This window comes from Erigeron canadensis, chromosome 9 (genome assembly GCF_010389155.1).
Source record: "Erigeron canadensis isolate Cc75 chromosome 9, C_canadensis_v1, whole genome shotgun sequence".
NCBI lineage: Eukaryota > Viridiplantae > Streptophyta > Magnoliopsida > Asterales > Asteraceae > Erigeron > Erigeron canadensis.
In genome coordinates, this window is record NC_057769.1 from 16,888,948 (window position 1) to 16,913,127 (window position 24,180).

At 36.0% G+C, this 24,180-nt stretch overlaps 1 long non-coding RNA gene across 1 annotated transcript; it reads left to right on the forward strand.

Moving 5' to 3' along the window:
- The first annotated feature begins 277 nt into the window (after nt 1-277).
- Nucleotides 278-22,679, forward strand: LOC122583944. Its single transcript, XR_006321356.1, has 10 exons — nt 278-403; nt 514-581; nt 717-808; nt 1,198-1,418; nt 1,492-1,638; nt 2,188-2,225; nt 2,427-2,495; nt 2,684-2,749; nt 3,353-3,468; nt 22,641-22,679. It is a non-coding gene; the product is annotated as an uncharacterized LOC122583944 (long non-coding RNA).
- The last annotated feature ends 1,501 nt before the right edge of the window (nt 22,680-24,180 follow it).

A 24,180-nucleotide genomic window follows, 5' to 3' on the forward strand; every position in this document is an offset into this window, starting at 1 on the left:
ACCAACTCCAACTTCACTATTTGGAAGAGTGATGGTATTTGTAATCTTATTACTTTCAAAAAAATATGTGGAGTTTGAATTTACTTTATGTCAGGAAACTCAAAAAATAAATGGGCGGGTCTTTGAAATTTGAAATAGATGTGTGGGAATATATGTGGAGAGAAAAGAGTGCAGGATTTTAAAGGAGCGAGAGAAATCTTATATTTCATCTTTCTCTTTCTCTAAATCTATTTCATCTTTCTCTTTCTCTTCTTTATGCAGTATATATTTATGTATATATATATGTACATATATTCTGATTAGGGTTCCTTTTTCTTCAGATTGGGTTAGGTTGAAGCTAATAATCAGATTGCTTGGCTTGAAACTAATAATGAAAAGGTATGATGATGACGGTAATGAAAAGGTAATACAATTTTTTTTTATTGTTACTTTGAAGTTTTGATGGATTTTATAGAAAAATATATGTGAATCAAAAGAATGTCATGGCTGTTATTAATTTTTTAATTTTGATAGATTTGGTGCAAGCTTTCTTTGCTTTGATTAGAGAAGAAGAAGACTAACATTTAAAGATATTTATATTGGTGAGTTTTTGTTTTATTTTATTCTTTATTCAGGAACATTTTTCTTTGGTTTCTTCTTCTTAATTTCTCGGTTTTTTAAATAAGTTTTTAGATCCGAAAAATATTTAACATGGTTTTTAATATAATTTTTTTTAGATCTGGACATTATTCAAGATGGCTCATGGCAAAGGGAAAGAGGTCACAATCACAATTCACAAGTTCTCTTGATGGTGAGATATGCTTCAGAGGTATCTATCCTATCTCTAATTTGATATATAAAAAAGTTACTTTTAAAATTTCTAATGGATTTTGATAGAACAGGTTTTCTGGGTTTTTCATTATATGTATAGAATATACATTGTGAGATGGCTAAATCAAAAGTGGTTGCCCGTATTGTACTCAGTAAAACCTAACAATCCAGACAAGTACATGTTTTTTTTTTAATGTTTAGATATGAATTTGGGCATTTTTTTTCTTCTCTTTGTAATTTGTAATCTGTTTGTTTGTTATGTGTTTTTAATGTCAATCTCTTACTGATGAAATACACAACAGTGTTTGATGAATTGCCTCAACTGATGCTCTTAAGTTTTTGGATGGATTGGCCCAAATTACTATTGTCGCTTTTATTTATTTGTAGGTTAATACATGTTGAGAGGTGATAACCAACCGAGAAAAGTTTGAGGCTTATGCGAAAAGAAGAAAGAATGAATTGCATCCTTCAAAGCCCGTAAATATGAGAAAGCCATATTTCTGGAATTATATACATTTGATCATGTTTCGTAGTTGCAGATGATTTTCCTAAAGATGGCAGCCTGATGGAGATACACAAGAAGAAACAAAAGTGATTGGAACATTAGGGTAAGTCTTTAATGAGTTTCTATTATACACCAATCTCCAAATTGTTATGTCTAAATTATGTTTTTAAATCTAGATACCTGGGTCCAGAGTATGCGCAGCGTAGGTAGATCACTTAAAAAGCTGATGTATCATCATTTGTGGTTGTATCGATAGAACTTATTATAAGAAGAAAGCGGTGGATCTTAATTGTCCCAAAGGCCAACAATTTATAATTCCATCGGTAAGTTCTTGGTAGCCTATGCATACAACTTGATGCGGGAAAACTGTTGGGTTGGGTAGCGAGTCAAAATGGTTTCAGGTCTGAACAAGAGGGGTCAGGCTACCCAAGTAATACTTTTTAGCTTTTTTCTGATTAATGACTAATATAGTAATGTGTTATATGATACGAAACCATACTGTTAATAAAGGTGTTATATGTTAAAATAATAGTAATTATAAGCATTTAAATACATGTTAGATGAGTTTTTGCCCGTGTAACCCTTTCAACTTTTACACAATTAATGTTTTTCATATGTTTAACCAATTATCATTGCTGAACATATTAGTACTTTATAAGTATAGGTTGAAATCATCACCTATAAATGCAACATACTTTTGAACTAAGAACAAAAATTGCTAATAGTCTGAATTTTCATGACATGATCGGAAATATTCAAACTTGTAGTTATAAGTTCAAGTCTCCTTAAGAGACCATTACGTAACACCTAATTTGCATATCAACCAAGCTATTAGTTTGTTTTGGATCTTACTAATTTTTTTATGTGTGAAGGTGTTACGGATGCTAGAAGGCAACCAAAGGCAAAAGTGGTAAGCTTCTGAGTTCTGATTGATTAATACAGATATATAGCAGACTTGCTTAATGGAACCATAAAAAGATCAAGTGACAAGCTCTCACTTGATCTCAAAAGAGTTTAGGTGTTGGTTAGAATTATAATATATAATACAGATATTATGGTGACATATAATATATTTCTTTTATCCCATATTCATTGTGATTGTTGGTTATAGGCAGCAAATGAGACGGGGATGGTGGTGGCTAAGGATTTAGGTGGCGGTGGATGTTATTCACGGTAACATGTTAGTGACTTTCCAGATTAAGATTACTTATTTTTCTGTTTGTTGCTGCAATTGTATTCTTTTATTGCCTTTCTTGTATCTGATGGATTTTAAACAAGCCTTTTGAAGTTTTTGGTTATACAACCTGTTAAATTCCGATAGTGTTTTCACTTTCGATTTTGACACTTTTATTGTATTATTGGTTTTAGTTGTAGATAGCAGGAGTTATATGAATACCCGGCTGTGAGGTTGTGCTTCAGGCCCCAGATTTTAAGGTATGCTCTTCCCAACAATGTGCTTATGATTTTTCTTTTTCTAACTTCCATTAAAAGACCTGATTAGATAGCTAATGAGTTTAATTTGTTTTTTTACAAGTTAACCTAATTTTGATGTGTTTATAAAGGCTCAATCAAACCTAATTTTCTTTTGATGTGTTTATATAGGGTTTAGTATATAAATTTATTCCTTATGCTGATGGTGTCACAATGCTTGCTTCATCATGCTCTTGATTAGAGGTGGAAAAATGGGTTAGTCAGGTCTAATGGTTAATAAAACAAGACAATCCTCTCATTTTTTAACCTTTTGTACCTCCGACTATAGTGTGCCCTGCACATGCACCAGCAACACTAGACCACACAGTTTTTGGAAAACTACCATATGCTTACATAGTAAGCTTAGTTGCACTAAAATGGATTGTTAGCTTGCTCCTCAATTTGTGGTTGTGTATCGATGTTAATCCGACTAATTTTAGTTTGTATTTTGGTAAGCCTCTGGCTTAAACACAAACCGTTGATTGCTTGCTGTTGGAATTTTTTGCTTTGAAATCTTATACGTCGGTGTATCTGAGTTTGCCTATATATTTTTGATGATAAAACCAGGTTCTGACCGCATACACTTATTGATGTTAGAAAGGTAGATTTGACTTTGGGTCTCAAGATTTCAATGCCTATCATGATTGCACCTACAACTATGCAGAAAATGGCTCACCTTCATGGTAACTACTTACTTTATGCCAAAACATATTAACATCCATGTGCATACATCTGTCACTAGATAAACAATTTAAGTAAAGTTGTATATATGTAAGTCTAATTTGCTGGGAGTAGAATAACTAAAATATAATAAGATGATGAGATAATACGACTATACGAGACCCTTGAATGTAGTGTGGTACAGTTCTTATTGATACAAGTTGGTGAATTGCTATGCGTTAAAAAATTTCATAATGGACGTACAAACTAGCTACCCATAAAACACTTTCATAGGCATACAAACATCTTTGGGCAGTTTTTTATATACAACTTCAAGAGCATGAGCAAGTTTTGGAACAATTAAAGTTTAGTCTCTTACCATCTTCATTTATTTTAATATGTATAACAGTTTTTTGTTGAGGTGACACGATGGGCGGGTTGGGTAATGGTCACAATTCGGGTGGGTGGAAACAAGTGATTTTAGAATGGGTCAAAATCAAGTGGGCTGGTTTGGATTGACTAAGACGCACCCTTTTTTTCCAAATGTGTGCATTAAGAAATGGAGAATGATGAGGCTAATTAAAATCAACAAAATAGATAAGACTTATTTAAGAATATGACCATGAAGGGTAAGGCGATTCGAACTAAAACGGTTATAAGGTTTTAATGAGGAAATAAACAATTATAAGGTTATAAGGTGATTGGACTTTGAAAGAAATTTTAATAAGGAATAGAGATGAACATGGACGATAGTATATTAATTTGATCCTAATGGTCATTGTAACAGCCCATGATTTAAAACCTTTATAATTTATTTATTTAAAAGTCCCAATAACCATTTCCAGAAAATACGTACACCTAAAACATATATCATCCCAAAAAGGGTTGATGATATATCGATACGGAGCTCTAGCTCCGTACCCGAAGCAGAAGCAGAATACGAAGTCATCTTCGTACAGGTAAAGTGATTTATACACATAACGGAGCTCGACCTCCGTTCAGCATAATCATTCAAGAGCTCTAAAGGAAATAATTACTTAGCTCCGAGGAGGTATACAACAAAGGACGGATACAATATATTCTGTAATTAATCTATTAGATATATATCGAAGCTCCGATATACTCGGACTCGGCTTGGTAACAAGATTACCACAAATCTCCTCAAGAAGGAAACAATATATTCACAAAGGAAGAAGAGATTTACCCTAATTCTCTTAGCCTCCTCTCCAAGTTATCTACCCTCTATATAAATAGAGGAGGAGCCTCACGGCATATGCATATTCATACACACAATTCGTATACATTATACGAACTATACACTAAAACCCTCTCACGAGTTTATTCGATCTCCGGATAAACCCAAAACAAACCCTAATCAAAACCCTAAGTCGAACGAATCAACTTAGTCATCAAACCATCCGGTGTAAAGCGGTCTCTCCGACTCTCTGACTGTAAGGGAATCGCCGATAAATACCCACAACCCAACTCACACCTTTGGTTGAGTCATAGTGCGATTATTTGATCAAACAAATTGGCGCCATCCGTGGGACCTGTTTGTCCTCAAAACCGGACCTACCCACGATCAAAATAAAGCATTATGTCAAACCCAGATTCCCCATCGACAGAACAAGGGTCGAGAGCTGCCTACGAGCGTGGCAAAGATGGTGACCAGGATTTCACTGTCAAGATCGTGAGCCTCCAAGCATCCGGGAGGGCAACGGTCTAACGCTTCCTGTCGAGCAGCCGCCAGCCAGCGTGATGCGCTTGGAAGTGGCAGCAGACGAAGAAGCCAAAACCTGCTCCCGAAGGGGGAAAGACACTAACGGAAGGAGCATGGTCCCTGGGGTGGGAGAGGGTACCGCAGAAACCCCTAAATGTCCAGACCAGGATAACACTTCGTCTTGGGCATCGGAAATTTCAAAAATAAAAGACGCCCAAAACCTAACCCCGGAGACCAACTCGGCGAGTGGAGGTAAGGAAAACCGGCTGTCACCCGGAAAAATCCCAGAGGAAGGCACCAACCCTTAAAACATATACCGAGGCAGTAACGGGTCAGCCAGAGGATCGGGAACAGTTTACCCGACCTACCTACCCTACCCCGTTAATCCGTCACGCCAAGAACTATTAACAAGCGCTACGGCCGATAGCATGATACGGCCACACCAACTAATATATTCATCATACTATTATGGAGGGTGCCCCTATCCGAGTGGGACGACACAACCCCAGCTTACAAGATTACTCCCCTTAGCTGGAGGCTGCCCAGTGCAAATACAGGGATCATGGTACTACCCGTATGTGTTTACAGCATCGCAACATCTCCAGGTGTCCCTTCCGGTCGAAGCCAAAGAGGGTGGGACCTCCCCGGCAGAACCAGGGCCTAAGTACAAGGGGTCATGCGCACAGTTTTCGAAAGAGCTGCGCCTTCATGTGCCACCGGTAAAGTTGTTAGATGCCCACGACCTCCCGTGGTATGGTGGTACTGTTGATGCAGATTCGTTGTGACAATCGCAACATAGGTTTGATTATCGTTTATGTTTTAGGAACTATGTTTGTAATCATTTAAATAAGAACTTGTGTTGATATTTAATGATTACAGTTGAACTTCAATATTATATCTGTTTGTGTTTTATATTGTGTTGGTGTGTTATATATTGTTTTGCAGGTACAAGAACATAGAACCAAGGTCTATAAGTGTCGTAGAATACTTAAACGATGGTTGGATGTTGTGTATGAGCCAAAGACAGTCAAACAAAGCACCAAAGGGTCGAACCTCGTGCTGACGTCATCAGCATGAAGAACTAACCTCGTGCTGACGTCAGCACGAGGTATATCGATTGGTTGCTTAATCGGGCTTAATACTTAATTAAGGCCGAAGCCCACACGATCCAATATACAACTAGTATAAATACAAGACCTAATCTACGGAATTAGGTTAATCGTTTTTAATCATTTTAAAGATATTCACAAATTTATGAATTCAAGTCACTTCTTCCTTCGTGTGACTTCCTACATGAACCACAAGTGTTGTGCATCTCCTTAGGTTGGTTAATTACTCATTAATCAGCAAAAGGCAATAGCAATCTAGTTATCTCAAGAGGATTCCACACTCTTCACATAATGAATCACGTCTTATTACGATCCACGCAACAATAGGGTACCTTACAAGTGGTATCATAGCCCTAAGGTTGATTACCAGAAGGTGTAAGATCGTTTGATTTGCTATTGATTGCAAAATCAATTCGAAATTCGTGTTAATTTGCATTTTTGTGCTCTTCTTTGTGTGACACTTCGTGCTTACGTCAGCACAAAGTAGGTTTTGATTAGTGCTTACGTCATTGTCACTTCGTGGACTTCGTCACGTGTGGCTCTTGTGACTTCGTTTTACTTCGTGCCACGTCAACACGAACTACCCTTCGTGACTTAGGTCGTGACGTGTGTACTTCGTGCTTCACTTCGTGCCATGTGTACTTCGTGTAAGTCATATAGCTTCGTGCCACACGAACTAAGTGTTATTTCGTTTGATTTGATTTCAAAAGATTCGAAATGACTACCATACCAGTTGCCGCAAATTCACCAAATGGCCTACTTATCCGCCAGATGATCATACACGATCATGAGGTTGGTCGGGGTAATACACCTCCAAAGCTTTTCCGTATGGAAAATTATTGGATGTTGAAGAGACGTTTTGAAGACTACATTCGTCTTACTGACATGGACATGTGGCTAGTGATAACTCAAGGTTTTGATTGGCCTTCGTATGAGAAGAATGGAGTGATCGGAAGGTATACTTATGCTGATATGCCGATTGAAGAATGAAAAAGATACGCAATTAAGGGAAAGGCCTTGTCCACTCTTACTATGGCCTTACCTCAAGACAGTGTACATTTGTTCAAGAAATACACTACTTCAAAGGACTTATGGGACGCTCTTGAAAGATATTGTGAAGGTGATGTAACCTTGAAGAAGAATCGTATCAAACTTCTGAAGCGCCAATATGAAGCTTTCAATAGACTGAAAGGAGAATCTCTTAACGAGATTATTATTCGATTAAGTCATTTAACTACTGAGTTGTCATATTTTGAGGTTGTTTATACTCAAACTGAGCTAGTCGATAAGTTTTTGGACTCACTACCTAAGATATGGACTGATTATGTTCATCAACTTCAAGATGATCAAGAATATAGCTCATGGGATTTTGAAATGGTGGTTTCCAAGCCGAAGAACAGAGATATGAAGAGAAGAATTAAAGATACACACTCGGATTTTCACTCAAGATCCATCATCGTATCATGCTAAGTCTGTTCATTTAGCAAGTTCTAGCTCGGGAAATAATGCATTTCTAAGTGGTGCTGAAGCTACACCAATAGTAGATGCTGAAGGTCTGGCTGGATATGTTGCTTATGACAATGCAAATACTAATGTCAAGAGCAATGTACAATCTTTTCACTCTATGCCAATGAGTATGAGTTATGTAGAAGGTAGAATGAGTGTTTACTCAGCCTTTTGTAATGCTCATGAAGCATTTATCGGAGGAAAGATTACTGATCCTGCAGTGATTGATGAGGATTACAATCAGATAGATCCTGATGATTGGGAAGAAATGGATCTACAATGGCAGGTAGCTATGCTTACTATTAAGGTCAGAAGATTCACTCAGAGAACCGAGAGACCTATAAGTAATGGCACCAAAGGCTTTGACAAATCCAAGGTGAAATGTTTCAATTGCGATGGATTTGGTCACTTTGCAAGAGAGTGTCAACGACCTAAGAGGATTGATAATACCGTTGCTGGTCGTCAAAATTACAATCAAGGCGGTATTACTCCAAGTAATCAGAAAACTCAAGCAATGATTACATATCCTGCTACTCCACAACAGCCAGTTTCGTCACCGTTTTTGGAGTCAAAGGCCGTTGTTGTTCAGAATCCGGATGGTACTTATCAATGGGATACACAATCTGATGATACCTCGAATCATGCCTACATGGTAGAGTTATATAATGAGGTAGCTGCAACAATTGATTATGCTGTATACTTAAGTGAAGAAAGTGCATCTGAGATAGTTAAGCAGAATGTACGTAATGTTGCTGAGACTGTGAGATCTGAGAGTGAACCTATGACAGCAGTAAAAGCATCTGAAAAAATGGAAGAGTCATCGATTCCTGCTGATGACATTTCTATGAAGAGCATTGAAGAACAAATGAAGAACTTCGTGATACCTGAAGGTATGACAACTAAAGACTTTGTTGCATACATGGCAGATTGCAAGGATGTAGATCAGAAGGTATCTTGTTCTTTGTTTTCTATTGTTGACGTTTGTAAAATGGTGTCAGATTTGAAAATTGAGGTATTAAAATTGAAAGAAAATTTAACTAGTTTAACTGCTGGAAATGTTATTCTTAAGAAGGAAAGTAACATGACTAAAGATCCTGATTTACTTCTACAAAGAGATCACCAACAAACTGAATTAGATTTTAATCCAGATGAACTAGTATACTACACATTGAAAGACTGTGATACAGATTTCTATGATAGAGAAGTATCTATAAATAGGATTTGAACCTAAATCGATAATTGATAAAGTTTGGTGTGTAGAAAATAAAGAAGAATGGTTAGCTGAACAAGTTCCTTATAAGGATAGACATTATGCTCCTTTTCAACCAGTAAGAACTATGGAAGAAGCGATTCAAACGCTTGATACCATAGATGAAATGAAAGAGTATGGTATTCCGATTCCCGATATAGAATATGGTTCCTCTAGAAAACAACAGGCAAAGAAGTGCTATATTTGTCGAGAGAGAGGTCATATAGCTATTGAATGTCCAAATAAAAAGGTCAAGAATCCTAAGAATGACGGTCAAGTCAAGTCAAGGGATGTTGGTGATATTCCTAATACTAAAGGGAAGGGTAAATTAGTTGAACAAATAGCTTCACCACAGTTTATGAGTGCATATAAAAAAGATTATTATGAGGGGTATGCAAAAAGACATCCTGATAACAAAAATGCACAGAATTATGTTAAGTTACTTAAAAATGTGTCATATGGTGAGTCTACTGTTATAGATCAAGGGATTAATTTCAATAGATCTAAGACTCCAAAACGACAGGGACCTTCATAGAATACTACTTCTAGTAGTGTAAGTCTGAGTCATTCTCGTACACCTCAAAGGAGTTATTCACCAAGGAAGATGGCTCAGCAAAATCGGTCACTCCCTTCTAGAATTAATAGTTCGTCTAAATTCTATGATCGATTAGGGGGTCAACCTAGATATGGTACACATTCACCAAGGAATTCTCCTCCTAAGACTCGTTTCACCTCACCTAAGAAACAGTCTGTGACACCATCCTCATCCAAGGCTCCAGTACAAAGCGATGGATATTGGACCGAATTAATCATTAGAGATGAATTCGGAAAACCTAAACCACAAAAGGTTTGGGTTCCCTTCAGAAACTAACCATCTTATTGTCTGATGTGCAGGGAGAACCAAGGAAGCCTATCAGTCTTTGGTATGTTGACAGTGGATGCTCTCGGCACATGACAGGGAACAAGAATGTGTTGTCCAATTATGAAGATGTAAATGGTTCGTATGTTAGTTTCGCAGGTCCCAAGGGCGGCAACATCTCGGGCCAAGGTGATGTTGTCAATGGGAAGACTACGCTGGAAAAAGTCAATTATGTGGAACAGTTAGCACATAATCTATTTAGTGTTTCTCAGATCTGTGACAAGGGTAACAATGTCCATTACTGAGAAAGAAGCCCTTATATTGAAACCAGGATATGTTATTCCTGAAGACTGGATCCTGCTAAAAGCTCCTAGGAAGATAGACATCTATGGTCTTGTGTTAGGTGTTGATGATCCAAAGGAGTCTGTTTGCTTGTTATCGAAAGCAAACGAATTTGAATCTTTACTATGGTATAGAAGAATGGGACATATCAATTTTTGAAAGATGAATGACATTGTCAAACATGGTTTGGTTGACGGCGTTCCCATGAAATGGTTTGGAATGGAAGACAAATGTGTACCTTGTCTGAAAGGTAAACAACAAAAGTCTGCACATAAACCGAAACAAGAAAATTCTATTGCCAATCCTTCCGAGTTACTTCACATGGATTCATGGGTATTATTTCTTAAATCGAAAGATGAAACTCCTCAGATTTTGATAAATTTCTTTGTCGAAACTAAAAATATTTATGGAGTTCGTGTTAAGAGAATCAGGAGTGACAACGGAACTGAATTCAAGAATAATGTAATGGATGTCTTTTGTTTGTCAAAAGGAATCCAACATCAATACAGTTCGCCATATGAACCACAGTAGAATGGAGTTGCTGAAAGAAAGCCAGAACTATGCTTGCAGATTCAAGGCTCCGTACTATGTTTTAGAGGGAGGCAGTGAATATAGCTTGTCATATTTTAAATAGGGTTACTGTAGTTAAGCGTCATAATAAGACATGCTATGAGCTTCTACATAAGAAGAAAGCGAATTTACAGAATGTTGAACCATTTGGTGTACCGTGTACCTTCTTGAAGTATCGACCTCAGTCAAAGTTTGATCCAAAGGTTGAAGAGGGATTTTTCATGGGTTATATACTGGGAACATCAATTTGACGGGTTTATAACAAGCAGACAAGCAAAGTTGACTTGGGTACAAATGTCAAGATTGTCAGTCATAAGCCTGCTATTCATTCTGGAACTGGCAAAAATTTTGATTATGATAGTGTGTTTAGTTCACTACACTGTCCTGCTTCTTATTCAGATCCTGAGACAATTGATGATGTAATTATTTTAAGAGATCACTTGGATAATACTCCTACATCTCCACCTACTCGAAATGTCGATACTACTCCAACCAAAGTTCAGTCTACTACAGTTGTTGATGAAAATGGTAAGGACAAGAATAAGACACCAGATTCAGATGATAGTGAACCCGAGAACACTACACCACTTACTCCGTCAAAGGTTTCACTGCCTGAGGATGATCTTATTTCTGAAGAATCGGAAGATGATTTTAGCTCTCCTGAGTTTCAGATTAAAACGAATTTAGGAGAAAGTCTGAATGTTGATTTGGTTCCTCAATATCGAGTTAATAAGGATCATCCAGTTGAAAATATTCTTGGTAATGCTACAGAACCAGTTCGAACTAGAAATCAGTTAAATAAGGACCTGACTAGTTTGTTTTGTGAAGTGAAAGACACTGGATTAATAACTGAGTGTTTATATTCTGGATTAATAACTGACTAGTTTGTTTTGTGAACCTAAGAATGTTAAGGCAGCACTTCAAGATCCATGTTGGGTTGAAGCTATGCAAGAAGAATTAGCTCAATTTGAAAAACTTGGAGTTTGGGAGTTAGTAGATGTACCTAGAGGTAAAGAACCGATTGGAACTCGTTGGGTATATAAATGCAAACGAGATGACAAAGGGGTTGTTACCATAAATAAGGCACGTTTGGTTGTTTTAGGGGTTTGCACAACGAGAAGGATATGACTATAACGAAACTTTTGCGTCAGTTGCTAGGATTGAAGCTAAAAGGTTATTTTTAGCCTATGCAAGTTTCAAAGGTATAAAGGTGTATCAGTTAGACGTTAAGAGTGCCTTCTTATACGGTGAAGTTAAAGAAGAAGTATATGTTCACCAATCATCGGGGTTTGAAGATCCGAACTATCCAAGAAGAGCATATCGACTAGGTAAGGCTCTTTATAGATTGCATCAAGCACCCAGAGTTATATGGTTGTCGACACAATTGTTGACAAATGGTTTTACAAGAGGATCGATAGACAACACATTGTTTATCAAGTGGAAGAAACGAGATTATCTAATTGTACAAGTTTACATGGATGATATCATTTTTGGTTCATCTAATATAAAGATGTGCAAAGAGTTTGAAATGAGCATGAAAAATGAATTTGAAATGAGTGCTATGAGGGAACTTCAGTTTTTCCTCGGACTACAAGTAGATCAACGGAAAGATGGATTCTTTATTCACCAGTCTAAGTATGTCGATGACATCTTGGAGAGGTTTCAAATGTTAGAATCCAAGACATATGGTACTCCTATTCAGCAAAATCATGGTTTAGGAGTTCTTGATCCGAAAGACATGTGTTGCTCAGTCTTCATGTGAAGCAAAGTATATGGTTGCTGGTAGTTGTTGTTCCCAGGTATTGTGGATTCAGCAACAACTTCGTGACTACGGTATGGATTTTCTTGATACTCCTATTAGAATAGACAATAAGTTAGCTATAGACATTACAAATAACCCTGTCATGCATAAGGTCACCAAGCATATTGATATTAGACATCATTTCTTGCATGATTGTGCCCAAAAGAAGTTAATTCATTTGGAAAAAGTTAGAACTGATAGATAATTTAGCCGATTTGTATACCAAAGCATTTGATAAGGCTCGATTTGAGAAGTTAATTCTTCTCAAAGAACTACAGATTCATATTTCTCGATTTGGGATGAAGAATACAGATTCATATTAAATCTCTCAAAGAACTAATTTTGTAAGTTTGTGTCTGTAAATAGCTATAGTCATAAAAATACAAAAAGAGTTCTCAGTGTCATAAAAAACCATAAAAATGAGAAAATGACAAAAATATGGGAGAGATTTAAGTTGATGTTGTAAGACGATTAGAAGTGAGGATACTTAGCTTTTAAGTTTGCTTAAACGTAATATAACTGCTTAGTTCAGTAATTACAATTTGGGATATATTGGTAGACACAAAGTAGCAAGGTTTTCTTAATCTGAACTTAATTTATACAATGTTCTTGTGGGAAACATATTCAGATATATGGCTGAGAATGCTTGCTTTTCAGTAATAAATTGATCTAGTCCTTAAATTTTTTGAAAGATCTAGCAATACTATAGGATTTGTTCAATGTATAGGCAAAAACCTCTACAACTCATAAGCATGAAAGTTAAATGTGATATTGTTTATGCAAATGAAATGAATGTTAATTAAGGGGCTAATGTGGGCTTTGAGATTCGGACAAGTATGTCCTCTGGGTTTCTTTGTATACCTAGCCTACCAAAAGCTTCCAACTTGGGATAGGTTGTCAGAAAGTTCGCTACATAGGTCTCATAGAAAATCACGGGTTCCTTATAAATAATTAAATGCAAAAGCAAATAAGTTAAATCACAAAGTAATTACAATTTGTTATCTAGAAAGTGTCTCATGATTTGTTTAAGGATGTTTTTGAATATATATTGAATATTTGTTATCTTAGTGCTTGTATCGATTACGGAAGTATATCTGAATGCGGGTCACATAAGTTCGCAAACTATTCAGTGGCATATTAGGCTACTCGGGTTACATGGTGACTGTCCTTGGCCAGGGTATGTCGAAAGTGTCATAACTCAAAGGAAACTGGAAGTACCGAGTGTTTAAGAGGACAAATATACCGGTAACTGTAAAGTAGAGATTTAAGCTTGATCTGTGCAATAATGGAGTTAGTGTGTGAAAAGGTGTTTGTGTGTGTATGGAGGTTGAAGATGGATATGGAAAGAGAATAACTAGAGTGAAATGGAATGATTAGGATAAATGTGGGAAAAGGCTTACAATTTTGGGTATGGAGAGGAGTATTTATACACTTGACTAACTTTCACTAATACTCCTTCCATTATTAAAATAATTACATTTTAACACCATTTTAGATTTCTAACATTCTTCCCCTTGGTGTTGAAATGTAATTCATACACGACATCATCTATAAATACGAATTTGTTGATGAAGGTCTTCGAAGCTTTCTCATTGTCTTCAAGATCTTACATCAAACTTGACTTTATGTCTTTAATCTTCACACTTACCTTAAAAATGTATCTTTAAGTCTTGAACTTCTCAGAGTATAAGCATTGCGGAAACTTAATCTTGGCTCTTTAGATTTGAACATGAAAGCCTCTTCTTGACAAACTTAACTTTGTCACACTTCCCCTTAATTAATGAATCTCTCTCTTGAAACATTTGGACAAACATCATTTTCATCACAAACTTCCCCTCGATCAAACAATCATATTTATGTACCACCAACGCTTATGTATAGGGTGTACCCGCGGCGTACCCACCACGTTGGCGATAACTATCTTCAAAGAAGAATTTGGGGATCACTTTAGTCAACAATTTATCTTTCTTCCCCTCAACTGATGAATTCTTCTTTTTCCCATCAAATTTCAAGAAAACATTAAGGTTGTTCGATTTCATTGTTCTCTTTCTTCCCCTCAAAAGATTTTTTTTTTTTTTTAGATTTTTGCAATTGGAACGATCTTGTGAAGATCGTCCTAAGAATTGGGTTGAAAATATTATAAGTATGAAACAAAGAAAGGTAGGAAGGTCTTCAATGGAACTGGGACGGTCTTGAAGGAAATGGGACGATCTTGGCTAGAATCGTCCTATGTTCAAGGACCTGGGACGATCTTGTCAGTATCGTCCTAGGGTTCAAGTAGCTGGGACGATCTTGATGAAGATCATCCTAGTTTCTGGCTAAAAATCTTCAAGTATCAAACACTTTCCAAGTGTTTGAATTGACCAAACCAATCCGTAAGGATTAGTTAGCCACAACAAACACTTGTCAACACACAACACTTGTTAGAACGATCTTGTGAGAATCGTCCTACAAGCCACAAAGCACTAGAAGGAAAAATGAAATGTTTAGAGACTAGGACGATCTTGGCAAGATCGTCCTAGTGTAGAATCGTCCTTGGGTCTTCATCTTCTTCAACAAAACAGTTTTACACATGAACTCCATTAACAACTTCAAAAAGCTTCAATAACTTTTGATTTACTAGGAGTTAGAACTTGAAATCACTTGCAAAATGTTTGTTTTCACCTTAGCAACACACCGATTAACAAAATTCAACACAAAACACAACAGATTCCAAAACCAAATTTTGAGCCAAAATCCAAAAATTCAAACTCGAGATTTAGATCGAATTGGAACTTGAAATTTGACAGGATTATGTTTTCAACTACTAGGAATCTATTGGTGAACAAATATCTATGATTTTATGTGATTTGGAAGGTGAAATTTTGAAGAACAGTGAAGATCGTTTTAGAAAAAACGGTTTTGAATAAAAATTCAAAAATTGTATGAGAATTGCACAAAATTGAGCTATGGATCGTTCAGATTAACTGATTGTGCTCTGATACCTAATGTAAATGAGAAAATCTTCACACTTACCTTAAAGATGTATCTTTAAGTCTTGAACTCAGAGTATAAGCATTGCGGAAACTTGATCTTGGCTCTTTAGATTTGAACATGAAAGCCTCTTCTTGACAAACTTAACTTTGTCACACATCACCTTAATTAATGAATCTCTCTCTTGAAGCATTTGGACAAACATCATTTTCACCACAAACTTCCCCTCGATCAATCAATCATATTTGCGTACCACTAACGCTTATGTATAGGGTGTACCCGCGGCGTACCCACCACGTTGGCGATAACTATCTTCAAAGAATAATTTGGGGATCACTTTAGTCAACAATTTATCTTTCTTCCCCTCAACTGATGAATTCTTCTTTTTCCCATCAAATTTCAAGAAAACATTAAGGTTATTCGATTTCATTGTTCTCTTTCTTCCCTTCATGATGAATGTGTTCCAACATGTTCATCATGTTTGTTTGAAGTCGAAATTAGGGAATCAACCATTATGAAGATGTAGTCCAATAAACATCTTAAGCCTGGGTCATACACTGACATGTGTATAAACCATATTCAACAGATCACTTAACAACAACCTTTGAAACCCATTTTTGCTGAGGCCCAATGGTTTTGTCTTCACATTCCAAATGTAAGTATCATCAATCTGGCGAATTGAGTCTGAAGTCCATGGAGGGTGAAAACTCAAAGTTGTTGAAAAGTTGAGTTTTCGTGGACACAGTAGAGAGCATAAGACATTCACTTTTGGCATATGAATTGTTTTAGGTGCAAGATTGAAGAATTGCCAAAATGAGTATCTGATTGTCTTTTTCTCAGCTGACTTTTGTTTGTAAACTGATTTCCATGTGACCTTAGGCAACTGAGCTTTGGCTTGTAAGATGAAAGTTGTATTGTCTTCAAAAGATAGGAATGAGACTGAAGATACTGATCCATCAACTGTAGATGATGTTGAATACTTCTTACTCTTTTCCAATGAGTAATTGGTAAACTGAGACATCTTTCGGGCAGGGGTTGATGAAACATTGACATTGGAGCTCTTTGGGATGGACTCAGTGGAAACTTTCTTTGAAACATCAAGTTAAGTTGGAAGTATTGGACTTGCATCATGATAAACTGAGCCATCATCACTTTGAGTGTCACAATCATCAGCTGACTTTTGTTTGTAAACTGATTTCCATGTGACCTTAGGCAACTGAGCTTTGGCTTGTAAGATGAAAGTTGTATTGTCTTCAAAAGATAGGAATGAGACTGAAGATACTGATCCATCAACTGTAGATGATGTTGAATACTTCTTACTCTTTTCCAATGAGTAATTGGTAAACTGAGACATCTTTCGGGCAGGGGTTGATGAAACATTGACATTGGAGCTCTTTGGGATGGACTCAGTGGAAACTTTCTTTGAAACATCAAGTTAAGTTGGAAGTATTGGACTTGCATCATGATAAACTGAGCCATCATCACTTTGAGTGTCACAATCATCAGCTGACTTTTGTTTGTAAACTGATTTCCATGTGACCTTAGGCAACTGAGCTTTGGCTTGTAAGATGAAAGTTGTATTGTCTTCAAAAGATAGGATTGAGACTGAAGATACTGATCCATCAACTGTAGATGATGTTGAATACTTCTTACTCTTTTCCAATGAGTAATTGGTAAACTGAGACATCTTTCGGGCAGGGGTTGATGAAACATTGACATTGGAGCTCTTTGGGATGGACTCAGTGGAAACTTTCTTTGAAACATCAAGTTAAGTTGGAAGTCTTGGACTTGCATCATGATAAACTGAGCCATCATCACTTTGAGTGTCACAAGATGTTCATTGTGTTTTCAATTCAATCTCAAGTTCAGAGATTCTCTTCTGTAAAGATGTTTCATTTACTTGAGATTGCAAACATTTTTCTTCAAGAGTCTTGATTTTGTTGCAAACATCTTGTCTCTCCTTCTCAACTTTGTTCATGTCATCAATGAACTTGCTCTCCATGGTTAAGAATATGGATGTCTCATTTTTCAACTGAGATTGAAAACTTGAAATATTTTCTTGCAAAATAAATTCTCTTGATTTGCTTTCCTAGATACTGTTAGAAATCCAAAAGTAGTGATACATTATAATTTAAGTTATGGACTTACTTGTTGATAAGTCATGAGTTGATGATTTCTAAGGTTGAGGGGCTAATTGTGATAATTAGCATTGTTAGTTTGTTTAGACTATAAATAGCCCTCAATCCCTTAGAAATCAAAAACAACACACATAACTTTTGAACAACACTCAACACTTAACACCTGAATAACACACTCTTGATCCAAATTCTTTCTCAAAACACACACAAACACCAAGAACACACACACTAACCAAACGCCATTGTTGATGTGAATTCAAATGATAAAATCGTGTTGCTACATGTGGTATCAGAGCTAAACATCATGTTGATCTCGATCCATAACTGAATTCAATCACAAATCATCACTCATTCACCTTTAATTCTGTTTTCATCCTGTTTCTGTTCGTTTTTTTTCCTCACTGAAAATTCAATAATAACCTCTCAAATCACATAAAATCACAAATGTTTGTTCACCGATCGATTTCTCATAGTTAATAACATAATCCTCTCAAGTTTCGTGTTCTAATTCGATCTGGATCAAAAGTTCAGATTTTGAGTTTTTGGCGCTAAAATTTGGGATTTGATTCTGTTGTGTTATAAGCTAAATTGTGTTAATCGGATCGTTGCTGAGGTGAAAACAAACTGTTTGCAAGTGGTTTCATGTTCCAATTCTCACAAAATCAAAAGATATTGAAGTTCTAAAAATCGTCAATGGAGTTGTTCATACTCAGAGGTTGAAGACGACTGTGTGAAGCTAAACGATCTCATTTAGATCGTTTTAGTTTTTCTTTCCTTGGTACATACATTTCAGTGGTGTAGCTTGTAAACGATTCAAATTTGATCGTTTTGACAAGTGTGGTTGTGGTGAGAAGAGTTGATTGTGGCTAACTGATCCTTTGAATTGGTTCTGGTTAATTCAATTTCTTGAAAATACTCAAGTTGTTGAGAAATCCTGAAAAGAAACCAAAACAATCTCTTTTAGATTGTTTCAGTTTTCTTTGAAACCAAAACGATCTCTTTTAGATCGTTTCAAGTTTTACTTGAACACTTTCTGGTTTGAGTAATTTGTGAAGAGTTGTGTTTGGGAATCATAATACTCTTGGGTAACTGATCTTCGTGATTGGTTTTGCTCAATTCATTTCATTCCAATTCATACCAAAACTCTGCCCAAATCATTTCAGAATACTTAGAACTTTTCTTCTTCTTAAGATAGTTTCAATTTTAAATCGTTTCATTCCTACATTTAGATCGTTTCAATTCAAATCATTTCATTCCTGCACATTTAGATCGTTTCATTCTCAATTCTTCTAAATTGTCTCATTTCACTTTCTTAAAACAATTTCAAGTTAGATCGTTTCATTCATACATTTAGATCGTTTCAATTCAAATCATTTCTGCATATTTAGATCGTTTCAATTCAAATCGTTTCTGCATATTTAGATCGTTTCAATCTCACTTCTTCTAAATTGTTTCATTTCACTTTCTTAAAACAATTTCAATTCAGATCATTTCATTTCAATTCAGATCGTTTTATAGTTTCAAACTTTCTACAAAAAATCAATTCAATTCTCAATTCAAATCAATTTCAAATGACTACTCGTGAAGCGTTGTCTCTGGGTACTGATACAAGACCACCAGTTCTTTATCGTGGTAATTATGGACTTTGGAAGAAAAGGTTCATAGATTATGTGGAACGTCAGACTAATGATCACATGCTTAAGGACTCAATCATCAATGGACTTGCTATGCATCGCCATCCTACTACCGGTGCTATTTTGACTCCTGATCTTTTGAATGCTGAACAAATAGATCGTACTGCTGCTGACAACAGAGCTAGATCATGCTTATATCAAGCACTTCCTGATGAGATCTATGGCTCAGTTGATTCTTATGACATAGCAAAGGAGATTTGGGATGAAGTTGCTAGACAAATGGAAGGTTCTGATGTAACTTCAACAATTCGACTGACAAATGTCTTAACTGAGTTTGACAATTTTCAGAATTCACCAAATGAATCTCTTGAGTCCGTGTACTACAGATTTTGCAATGTGATCAATGAACTGAGAAAGAACAAGGTCAAGAAAGATGAGATTGAGCTGAACATCAAATTTATCAAAGCACTTGGTCCCGAATGGGAAGATTATGGGACTCAAATCAAACAACATCAAGATCTGACCAAATTCACCATTCATACTCTTTATGAATCTTTCAAGTTGAATGAGCCACGAGTTCTAAGCAAATATTCACTCAACAAAGTGCCAGAAGTTGTATCTACTGATCATTTGGCATTGGTTGTTGAATGAAAGATTTCTAAGGCTCTTAAAAGACAAATGACTCTTGTTTCTTTGTCTAATGAGGAGGGAGAAGATTACTTGGCTCCAAGAGATGGTGTTCCTGATGAATTCTACCAAGCTCTTGCCACTATGACTAAGCATTTCAAGAAAAAATATTTCAAAGCGAGGCCAACTAACAACAATCTTCGAACTTCATCAACAAGTGCATTTCCAAAGAAGGAACAATATCATCACAAGAGTTTTGAACAAGGTGAAATAACTGGTTCCAAGAAAAGAGACAAGAAAGCAGAAACTGAGAAACAAATTGTGGAGAAAGAAAAGACATCTGACAAAAAGTGTTACAACTGTGGAATTCCTGGTCATTTTGCTGTGGATTGCAAGCTGCCTCGCAAGAAGAATTATGAATACTACAAACAGAAGATGTTCCTGGCAAAGCAAGTTGAAGCCGGTCAAGCCTTGATTGCTGAAGATGACAAGTGGCTTTTACTGACTGATGATGAAGATGAAGATCTGTCTGCCAATGTATGTTTCATGGCAAGGTTAAGCAAAGACAAAGTGTTGGAGGCTGACAACACTGACGAGGAATATCCCGATGATGAGGTAAATCTCGACTCTACTTTTTCATCAATTAAGGATAAAGAGTCTTGTAGAATTGCCTTATCAAACTTGACGAATCATTACACTTCTTTAGCCAACAAAAACAAGAAATTGAAAAATAGCATTTTATTTTCAAAAAGGGAGTACACAAAACTTCTTGAAGAAAATTCTAAACTACTTTTTGAGTATAATGCTATGGAACAAGAATTTCAAAACTATAAAGAACAAATGTTGGTTAAAGAATGTGAAATGAATGCGTCTCCTGACTCTAAGTTATTGGAAAAGTGTCATAATTTAGAAAAAACCATTCTTGATCTTGAAAAAGCCAATCAAGATCTTGAAGTTCAAAAGACCAACGAATGGCTTCATGCAAATGTGAAACAAATGGATGTTGATATTCTGAATAAGAAGCTTCAAGAAGCTACACCAAAAACAATTGAACTTGAAAGAAAAGTTTCTGATTTAAATCATAACTGTTTTTTAAAAGGCATTGAGATTGAAAATCTTGAAAGACAAATTGAGAAACATAAAAAGAATATACTTTTCTATCAAGAAAAGTTGTACAAAGTTGAACAAAACCCTGTTTTGGATTTCACTGCCTATTTCAATAAGTCAAAAATTGATAAATCATAACTTCTTCTTGGGTTGGGATTTGAGAATATCACTCCATTGCAAAAAGCCAAAGACAAGATCGAACCCTTGTATGATGAAAAGTTTTTGAGACTTGGTATGGTTCAACAATTCATTCGTCCATTGGATGACGAATTTGAGACTGATGAAGTTAAAAAAATTAAAAACAATAAATTTTTGGTTAATTATGATGCCATCAATACTTCTTACGAAACGAAAAAGTCATCAATTTTTGAATTAGAAGAGATTGCGTCTAATTTTCAAAACCAAGAATCTGTCGTTTCCCCACCTAAACCAACTAAATTGTATGTTCCATCCACATTTTTGGAAAAAAAAAAATAGAAGGTTTACAACAAAAGGTGGAATCTCAACAAAAACTTATTAATAATCTACAGTCTCAAAGTCCGAATTCAAAGAATGAATCAGTTGTTGTTGATATCAAGAAAGTTTGTGTGAATGTTTCTACCCAAACTGATTTCATTCTTTTAGTAGACCATTCCACTCAGACTACTTGTCTTTCATATACTATTTCCTCCACCCAAACCTTGACTGATTCTTTTGAGTGTTCATGTCAAAATGCTGCTACTGTAATAGCTGATGATTATGTGCAATCTGATTTATCTTATGACGAACTTGCGCATAGTTTAGTTTTGATATGGTACTACTTTAGGTTTTTCACTTGTGAGTTTCCTGAAGAGTTAGTTGTTCACCCTAAGCTTTGTGCTAGTATAGGTGTTGATACTTCTACTCAATTTTCTTGTGAAACCAAAGATGTGTCAGTTCAAGTTGATTTTATTCCTGAGACTACCAATAATGTGAAGTTGGAAAACAAAACTCCTGATTTTTTAAAATTCTCTCCGGTTTCATCATTCACCAAAAATGATTTTGATAAATTCATGGAGGGAGAATATGTTTTTGATTCTTAAACTGAGAAAAATATTGAATCTACCAAAATCAAAGTTGAATCAAAAGAGGAATCTCCAAAATCGTTTTTCAAAGCTCCAACTTCATATTATTCAAAGAAATGGGTTATTTCAAAACTCATCAAGACTGAACCAAAGACTGTCACCAAACCAAGAATCAATAAGTTAAAAACAAAGTGTCCTACCCCGGAAAAGCATGTTAAAACCAAACAAGTTGAGACCATTCCCAAAATCAAATACAACAAAGTGAAACTTCTGGAAATCAATTCAAATGTTTCTTCGTCTAGCTCTCATTCTAGTTCAATTTCTAAAGTGTCTAGGACTAGCTCTGTTTTGCTAACTAGGGATACTACAAAAGGTGCAACTAGATATAGGGATAGATATGGCTGGTTTTCTCACGATAAACCTAAGAAACAAGAAGTTTCTGCACCTTCAAAAGAGTCTAAAAAGATAAAAGTGCTTCAAAACTCTCGTTCTAATCTTCTTAGTGTCAATCCAACAGGTGGAAAGAGCTTAATTAGTTAGTCTAAATGGGTAGCTAAGTCATTAGTACCTAAGATCACTAAAGTTGAGAAAAAGAAGAAAAGACAAAGGAGAAAAGCGGGTAGTACGAAGAAGCTTGTTTCTGATGTTTCAAACAATTTATCTTTTAAGTCATCTTTGAAAACAAATGTTAATGATGCCAAGGCAATGCCTTGTGATGTTGTAAACAATGTTAATTCTCGTTTTTATTTGTATGGCTTGATTGGTGGTAGACATGTTACTTTTGATTCGTGTGTTAATATTCGTTTGTTTAATCCAAATGTGCTTGTTGATAATGTGCTTGTTAACAAGTATGTTGATTTGAAAGCATGTTTGTATGCATCTCCTAAGTTATACCCCCTGCCTGTATTAACTAACCACAAAGGACCCGTCTTTAAGTGGGTACCTAAAGTTGGTTAAATTTTTGATTGCAGGAAATAACCATCTGTGTATGGATACTCGATTCCGGGTGTTCAAAACACATGACTGGCAATAAATCATTGCTCAAGAATTTTGTTGAAAGATTCATGGGAACTGTTCGTTTCGGAAACAACAATTTCGCTCCAATTCTAGGTTATGGAGATATTGAGAGAAACGGAATTGTCATTAAGAAAGTTCATTATGTTGAAGGCCTGAGTCATAACTTGTTCAGTGTTGGACAGTTCTGTGACAACAACCTTCAAGTTCTTTTCCGACAATCTCTGTGCAAAGTACAAACTCTAGATGGAATTGATATCCTATGCGGAGATCGTGAAGATAATCTTTTCACAGTTAATCTAGATGATAACCAACCAACTGATAATATCTGTCTTGTTTCAAAAGCTACTTCAAAGAATTCTTGGTTGTGGCATAGAAGGCTTTCTCACTTGAATTATCAAACCATCAATGCTTTAGTCAACAAGCAACTTGTTATAGGCTTGCCTGACTACAAATATGAGGGTCAGCATGTCTATCCTTCTTGTGCAGTTGGGAAGATCAAGACAACTTCTCATAAACCAAAGAAAATTCCACACACTTTGGCACCTCTTCATTTGCTTCACATGGATCTTTGTGGGCCTATGAAAGTACAAAGCAGAAACAGGAAGAGATATATTCTGGTTATCGTTGATGATTATTCAAGATACACTTGGGTCAAGTTTCTTGCTTCAAAAGATGAAACACCTCAAATTTTGATTGATTTCATCACTTCCACTCAAGTGAATCTTCAACTTCCTGTCCGTTATATCCGTTCGGATAACGGTACTGAGTTCAAAAATGTCATCTTCAATGAATTTTGCAAATCAAAAGGCATTACTCACCAATTCTCTGTTGTTCGTACCCCGCAACAAATTGGTGTCGTTGAAAGGAGAAACCGTACGCTGGTGGAAGCAGCAAGAACAATGCTTGCTTCTTCCAAATTACCATCAAACATGTGGGCTGAAGCTGTTGACACTGCCTGTCACACTCAAAATCGGTCTATCATCAATCAGCGTCATGAGAAGACTCCTTATGAGGTTATTAACAAACGCAAACCCAACATC